Raw genomic sequence first — 8,925 nt, 5'->3', positions numbered from 1 at the left:
TGTTTCTATACAACGATCCACTCCTATGTTTTGTTTGAACACCTAGATCAATATGAATTACGTCTTATCAATGACATTTGTAATCAATATAATCAATTAAAATAATATGCGTATTATTTATAATTATGACGTCATTTGTCAACTTTGTTCTCGGGTTCCCTCTGTGTACCTGGCTATGTGTGGAATACAGTGTGATACTAAAAAAACATTAACTATATTTTTTTTATATTAAATTTTGTTTGAAAATGTGATGCGTAATTTCGCAAACACTATCAACGCCTCCGTGGCGCAATTGGCTAGCGCGTTCGGCTGTTAACCGAAAGGTTGGTGGTTCGAGCCCACCCGGGGGCGGTATTTTTTTAATAAAAAAAATAAATTATATAAGCAAACAAATAAATTATTAGCTATATAGTTATATAACTTCATAGTTTTGTCTTTTTATATTTTGTACATTTTTATTTGTTTTTTATTTTTTTATATCGATCTTGCCATTTATTGTTTGTGTTAGGTCAATTATTCAAGTTGCTATCATTTGTAATCCTAATTCTAAACACTCCTACTAAGATTTCTTAAAACATGGTATTCTGTGGTGCTAATTATATCATCTTCGTCTCAAATGAAAAAAAATAGTATCAGGATTTAGTAGCAGGAAAGGGAACCAACCTTCCTATATCTACCTAAGCTATCTGTTCAATTTTCAAGACATTCAAGACATTTCAAGACATTTTCAACGTGTTGAGTAGCGGAACTTAACGCCCCGTTATGTCTTGTTGCCAGCGCAAGAAAATGAAAATATACCATTCCATCGATTGAAAATCGAAATGAAATTAAAATGGAATAAGAGTGTCGGTAAATTAGTACTTATCATTTGTTTATTTCATAGATTGGCTTCATTGTCTTCACGGGTTTTTCTATATTATTTAAAAGATACAGACATAATCTTTAGGTACATTTATATTATCAAACAAAACCTGGTACTTTTTATATATTTAAAATGTTATTCCGTTTTAGAAGACATTAAATTTTCACGCCCGCGCTACGGTCAGAAAAATACGTTTACTAAAAAAAGAGCATCTTGAAGCTTTCAAATCACCCAAAAAATTTTTTCAAAAAATCACTGATAGTGTATCATGATCAAAAAGATATAGGAGTACTCATTTAAGTACGTGTATAAACTACTATTTGTGTTCATGCAGTCAAAGCGGGCAAAGTCGTGAGCAGAATACTAGTATTCTTCTCGCCTTAAACTTACTAAATTCTGGCCATGATCAATGGCAGTAATAACAATTTTTACATATAAAAACACAAGCCACAAACAAATTAAATTACATAGAGACTACTTAACAAGTAGGTTACTTTAAAGAGAAAAAAATATATATTAAAGTAGATTTTTTATATTTTTCATATTAAACATATTTTATTCATTGAGTTCCACAAGTTTACTTTGGTTGGTTGGTATTTTCAATAGTTCATCATGGTTGCACATTAAATCTGGGTCTTGCTTTTGAACTAGAGTGTAACGTTACACTTGTAAAGTAGAGCACTATATTAATAACCGTGTAAGGGCTTGAAATAAATGTTTTATATTCATTTCGTTTGCATGTTACGGTTGGCAGCGTTATTTAAAAACAGTTACAAAGTATGTTTTTTTGTATTTTTTTCCTTTTTTTTACTTCATACAGCATTTCGCTTATAGCGGGGTAATCAGAGGGAACCTTGTTTTAAGACATTGCGGTTCCAAACATTTTGCTCGTTCCCTCGAATGGGAAGCGAATTCATAATTCTGGCGGTTATAGTCAGACGTTGTGCCACTCAAATTAATTTAAAATGTTTTAAATATATAAATATAAATACAAAACCATTTTAACGATTGAATTTTAGTTCTTTAGATTCTTAATGTAAAGAGTATAAGTAGTTATTCTCTATTAACTTATCTTCGTATTTTAGAATTCTTCTTCGGTTTCACGCTTTTCCCTATATATAGCAGAGTAGCCAGAAGGAACCCAATATTAAAGTGGAAGACACTATCCTCAAATTTTCGTAATTGAGCGTTGAGTAGCAAAACTCAAGACCAGATGTGTTAAAACGAACAATAGCGTATGATAAGGTAATATAGAGAACTAACACAAAATTCTCTTTTTACTTAGTCGTATTCAATTTTTAACCATAATTTCTGTAAAAAATATCTTCAAACGTCTAACAGTATGCAGTTAAAATATTATGATATGATTAAAAGAAAAATCTTACACAAAAAAAAAATTTCCTTAGTACAAGTGCTCATATATTCTCACGATTCAGGTATATCTCAGAAAGAGTGCTTTGTTACAGAGTTATGGTAAAAACCTGGACACCAGCACCATCTGCCGGCGACAAACGAAAGATTTATAGCCTACTTGGTGGGAACTACTGTATGGTGTAAGTTGAAAACTTAGAACTTATATTTAATTTACTTTAAGAGTATATGAAGTTACCGGATTCCACGTTATCTTTGTCAATGAAATATTTTCATATCTTCGCTTTGGTGTCGTGACAAAGCGTGGCGTTGAGTTCCGCTTCTCAACACGCATTACCTCTAAATTTGCATCCAAAAATTCGCGAAAAATGGGGATGGATCTTAACAGTTACATACATATAAGATATAAAAGGTTTTACTATATTGATTTAGGTATTACCCGCAACTTTGTTTAATTTTAACTTTCGTACGAATTAAAATTTCTTCGAATTTTGAGAAATCTTCTATTACTGTTCTTCTACACTTACCGAGGATCCTACATACTAAATTTGACACTTAATTTCAATATTAAAATTAACTATTATTAATAATAATAATAACCTTACCAGTCCCTGACTTTCAACGATCAAAAAATAAAAATATCATGAACCTATACCTCGTATTTACCTATTATTGTTTAAAGTATAAAACTTGATAATCTATACTAATATTATAAAAAGGAAAATTTTATTTTGTTCAACGCCATATTTATATATCAGGAACTATTGGTTCGATTTAAGAAGTTATTTTTGTGTTGGAGTCAAAGTAGTTTTAAAATAATTACATTCTCAAATTTGAAAATAAAATAATGCATGAACATCGTTATATCTTAAACTTTAAAAAAGTTTACCGTAACGATGCAAGATATTTTTATATAATAGAAATATTATTTTAAAAACGCTATAATCTTTTAGCTTGAAGTAAATTCCCTTTGTAGATTAAAACAGCATGTCTTAAATATAAAAATCTTTCTTATCTTTATCAAGATACGTTATTCCATATTTATTTTAATAGAAATTTTATTCGTTTATTTTAATAAATTATATGAAATGTTAAACATGTATAAAAAAGCAACGGATATTTATTATTTTAATATGTATTATATATTTATTTATTATTGTATTCCTTGTGAAACTTAAAAATTCAAAATATGAGTGTCTTTGATAAGACAAAATGCGGCGTTATATTCCTTCACTCAATTCACAGTCTTTAAAATTCGTGTAGTCTCCGCTTACGCTGGGTACTTCCGCCCATCCGTATATATATATATATATATATATATATATATATATATATGTGGAATAAAACGGAAAAAGCTGTTTAATTTTCAACATTTAAAGACATAGCAATGATGCAGCGGTACTTAACGCTGTTATTAATTTAACAAAACGAAATGTGCAAACAAATTAAATAAAGAAGCTTATTTAAAAAAAAAAAAATGTAATTTGACTTGTATACAATAAACATTGATCCAATAGTCAAAAAGCTTCTCTTTACCCAATTTTAAGTTCGCATACACAGTACATTAAATTACTTTATATAAATTCAGGCCAATTTTCATCAACAGTTGAAGTGAAATGAATAAAACTTTTGCATGGAAACGACGTAACGCTAATTAATTTAAAGCACTGTTTATTTTTAAAATAATCTTCTTTGTCCATGAATATTTATATATGCGGCTTGGCGCTTCATTCGCAAGTGGAGGAAACTTAATTTTAAGACACTCCATTCACAACATTCCGGCCAATTTTGAGACATTGAATATTGAATGGCGGAGCTGAACGCCGCGCTTTGTCTTATTAGCAAAGTGAGGAAATGAAAATAACTCATTAATCTGAGTGGGAATTCCCATCGATGCTTTTGCACGCCGCGACGGCATTTTTTTTTTTTAAATTTACGAAACTTTTAAAATTCAATATTTATTTTCTACTACAACTAAATTCAAATATAAATAATTTTAAAAGGATGCCCGAGTATCTAATAGGTGCATCTTTTAATAGTTTAAAGTATATTAATGTTCGTTTTTAAGCAATTTATGGGAGACATGTGCACCATTACAGCTTTTAAAAGCTACCTTACATGACGAAAAAATATTGAAGTCGTCTGCAACTTGTAACCCGTTTTAAAACTTTTAAGGAATATCAAATTTTAATGTGTATTTGCTGTGAAATAGGTGTAATAGGTATCCCTATAACTTAACCCGGAGTTATGGGGGTAGGGTATGTGAGACCCATCGCATTTTATTTTATTTGTAGTTCAGTTATTATACGTGCAAGTTTGCCTTTATTTTTAGAAGATGGAGCTGTTGAATTGTTCTAACGCCTACAGGTAACCCTTTAGTCGTGCAACAATTGCAGTGGAAGTTATACGAACACAACGTTAAAAAGGGTCTGTTAGACCCACCCTCACAGTCAGTGTAAAAATTTCGAGCCGTGCTGACTATACCAAAAATAATCATTGGTTGATATTCTTCTAATGTATTTTACTATAAAAATTCATTTAAACTTTATAATTGACTAATAATTAATTAATAATGGCCGTATTTATTGAAATTTAGATAGAAAGAGGGGTATGAATCTTAACTAATCTTAACACTAGGTTCCTTTTACTTACAGCAGAAGGATATAGGTTGAAAAAAAATTCTCGTGATTTATAGCATATAAATAAAAAATATAATTGCCATTAAAATCTTTTATAATAATAATATACAATGTTATAAAATATATTAAGATAACATACAAAAGCGCGCTTCATATTTGCGGGATGCCAAAATTAAAATTATAACGCAACGTTAATTTTCTTTGTGATTCGGACATCCAGAGACCAGACACACAAATATGCAGACTAATCTTTTAATATTATAATTAAAATCGTTGTAGCTCAGTGCAAAACAGTGTAACTACAATATTGTTAGAAGGTTATATTTTTTAACAAAAGAGACCGTCATGGCGGAGGGGCACAAACGTGCGGCGGAAAGTGGAATACAGAAGTGCGGATACGGATACATAGAGGGTTTAAACTTTGCATAGAACTCTGAAATTAAAAGAAGATTTCTTGAAATTCCTACTGAAAAGGGGAAAATTTTAATATTTATAGTTCACGTACATACATATGTACACATCACACATATAGTTTACACTCAAAGTTTCAGGTGGAATTGAGTATTAAGATAATATTATAAAAATGTACACATCTGGCACACAAGGTTTATTTAAGGTAAAAATTCTTAAGACGTGTACAGCTAAGGCCGTATTTACACTGGTTAAGTATTATACAATTTTTTGATTTTGGACTTTCTTAATAATTTGCGATAGACTTCGAAATTCACATATTTCTAATTTGACTCAGCTACACAAGTTCTTCCACCAAAATAAGTTGATAAAGAAATGAAAAAATAATAAATAATGTCAACTTAAGTTTGCGGGCAGCTGCACTTATTTTCTATAAAATTAACTACAAATAGAAGTTTGTAATATTTTTTTTCTATGAAATAACTATACATTTTCGGATTTTTCCTTTATGCCAAATTTCATTACTGTAGGACCACGGGAAATACCCTATAGATTTTGATTATGCTCCTCGTATCTCTCGATTGCTTTGACTAAAAAACTTGATTTTTTTTGTCCTACAAAAAAAAACCATAAATTTGAATATTAGACATTATTTTCAACGTAAAATCTTTACGCAATCTCTATAAAAATGATCTTGGGACACGGACAGAAGGACAACGAAGTGGTCTTAAAAAGGTTCCGTTATTACCTTTTGAGGTACGGTACACTTTAAATTAATTAAAAATATTTTTACATATAATACAGATAAAAAAATATAATAATATATCTCCATAGACAATATTTACGCAGACAGAACGGATCGTGACCGGCGGCGGCGGGTTAATGCGTAATGCGTATAGTGCCTTAGAGGCCAAAAAGGACGTTAGAGCTCGTTTCACCGCGTTTAAAAGGTTGATATAAGGGTTTACTACGCTTTCCAAAGTATATTTTTTCGCACAAATATTACTTATTTGTAGGCCAAGGTAGGTTATGTTAAAATATATTTTATGAGAAGCCTTTGTAAATATGCGTAGAAGTAAGCCTGACATTTAAAATGTATAGATAAATATGTCTTTTTTTAACTTCGGAGAGAGAGAGGGAGAGAAGGAGAAGGAATTTAATTTTTGCGACATTGTGGGATGCGTGACAGAACTAAACGCCGTGCTTTGTCTACCAAAGCACGGAAATGAAAATAGTTATTTCGCTTGACTGAGGATTGAGCCTACAATCGACGCGTTTTCAGTCAGGCGCTGTCCTTTTGCGCCACAACGGAACTCTAATAACTGTCAAACATTTGTAATTTTACTTATAATTGTTTTATTTATTTTACAACACACTGTAAGGTCTTTTTTTTTAAATATATGTGTATATTACGGCACCCTTGGTAGGCGAGAGGAACTCGCGTTTGTCCGGGTTTTATTAAAAAAAAATTAAAAGAAAAAAAATATTGAACATTGAATTAGAATCAATAAAGCGTGTTCGGAAATTTTAATTGTGGCAACATTCGTGAAAAATAAAAGTAAAAAATACCGGCGGTCGATTGTACGAATATTAAAAATCAGCCGAGCATTATTGAATTGCCTTTCCCAGTTATTTGTTTGTCGAATTTGATAAATGCATTTTTTAATCAATAAAGTAATAGTCTTCTTACATATTTCTGTTCTAATTTCATACTTTATCATGTAAAGCAAAGTCGGTAGAAATAGTAGGGTAAGTAGGTAGGATATATATAGAAAGAGGTATTTGTTTAAATATTTTTTATTGAACACAATTAAAGAAAATATTAATATTTAGCTAATCAGTTCCTGGCTTGCTATATCAGTTCCTGGAGTTAGACCACCCGGACGCTCAAAGAAGCGCTGGTTGGATGTCGTGCTGCAGGACATGAGAGCCAACGGTCTAACCACCGAGGACGCAAAAGACCGTGCAAAGTGGAGTAGGTTGAGTAGGAAGGCAGATCCTGGCAATAGCCGGGATTAATGCCAGGAGGAGGATTAATATTTAGCTAATATCGCTTGGCTTATGTCAGTCATCAAAAAACGGAAGTAAATGACTGTTTTTTAAAACCCCAGTCAGTCGCATATAAAACTTAAAATGCATGTAAAATTTTTCCATGCATATACATATTGTTCATTTATATTTACCCGTCTGTGTAGTGGATGTAATGTATTGAATGTTTCACGCTTTGCGTTGTTCTGATCCAGTACACTGTAAAGCTTAATCAAAATCACCATGGTTTCTATTACAGTGATTCTTTTTATTTATTGTCTATGTTTTCTATAATAATATTGTTTGTTTGGTTAAGCATATTAATCTCAGAAACTATTAGTTTCAATTTTAAAATTATTTGAGCACACGAATGAAGTCACAGACAAAAGTTAATGCTATATAAAGTAAAGAGATTCGACAAGCTCAATAAGCAATGAAGTAAATAATATTATTAATAAAGTATTATAATTAATAATAACAAGTGAGTAATTCATTGAAATAGAAGAAATCTTTTTGGAAAATATAAAATTATGTTTCTCTATTACAAAAGATACGACTGGTCCCCTATATAAGTACTGCAACGCAAGTAAAATCTTAACAATAACTTAAAAAACAAGTCAAGCACGAAACGTAACGTACGTTCACTACAAAACCAGCCCCCGCGAGGACTTTCAATCATAAGTAATTAAATGCTTCCACCCTCTTCATGGCGAAACCTCGATTGCTCTTAGAATCAATACCGTCTTAAGCCTGTATTTTTAAGAACATTTCTTTAGATTTTTCATTAAAAAGAAACTCATTTTATTTGATCGTTTTTATGAATGTAAGTATTTAAATCAATAAATATTATTGTTCCTGTTTCTTTTTTCTTTTGAAATGATTTAAAGAAATAAATTTATTTCAATTATACTTTGCTAGCTATTTCCTGCGGTTTCGTCAGCTTGGTCAAATAGAAATAATAGATACACACATACACACATACACACACAAAATAAGAAACGCTAGTGTCTTAGTGGTGTACAGAGTGTCTAATCATTAGATTCCCTCTGCCTGCCTTGCTTCATATATATTCTACGCGGGCAACGCCGGTAGCATAATAATAGTATTATAATAAATAAGTTATATGTGTTTATAAATTATTTTGTTCAACTATGGAGGATGTTTCCAGTTTTATAGCTCTAATTTCCGGCGGACAATTTATTGGTAGGACCACTACTGTTTAGTGTTATAATAAATTTTGATATGATAGTTTTTATGAGTGTGTTTTATGATTTACATGAGAAATATTTGGTTGAAAAGTGTTGTAATAATGAATTTATAAAGAAAATACTTTCTTTTTATAGATTTTTTATAATAATAGATGGGCTGGATGTTCGATTCCCATTCGGGGGAATGAATTACGTTCATTCCTTCATTCTGGCAAAGAAAAGTGCGTCGTTGAGCTCTGTTCTTTAACAAGTAATTCGAGATTCAGGCATTAGGTATATGGAGAGCGGAATATCGTAACATGGGTTCTCTCTGCCCATTCTACACTGCTATAAGGGAAGTGTGAAGCGTAATTTAGAATGAAGTAACAGATCACTCCAATTTTCCACTACTTTAGAAATATAAATT

General features: G+C 30.9%; 1 non-coding gene across 1 annotated transcript; it reads left to right on the top strand.

Annotated features, from left to right (window-relative positions):
* Positions 1-277: 277 nt before the first annotated feature.
* TRNAN-GUU (transfer RNA asparagine (anticodon GUU)) lies at positions 278-351 on the top strand. Its single transcript has one exon. It is a non-coding gene; the product is annotated as a tRNA-Asn (tRNA).
* The last annotated feature ends 8,574 nt before the right edge of the window (positions 352-8,925 follow it).

This window comes from Heliconius melpomene, chromosome 1 (genome assembly GCF_056956725.1).
Source record: "Heliconius melpomene rosina isolate 202511_hmr_F chromosome 1, ASM5695672v1, whole genome shotgun sequence".
Taxonomy (NCBI): Eukaryota; Metazoa; Arthropoda; class Insecta; order Lepidoptera; family Nymphalidae; genus Heliconius; species Heliconius melpomene.
Note: the sequence above shows the minus strand (reverse complement) of the source record. Positions and strands in the feature narration are given on the sequence as shown.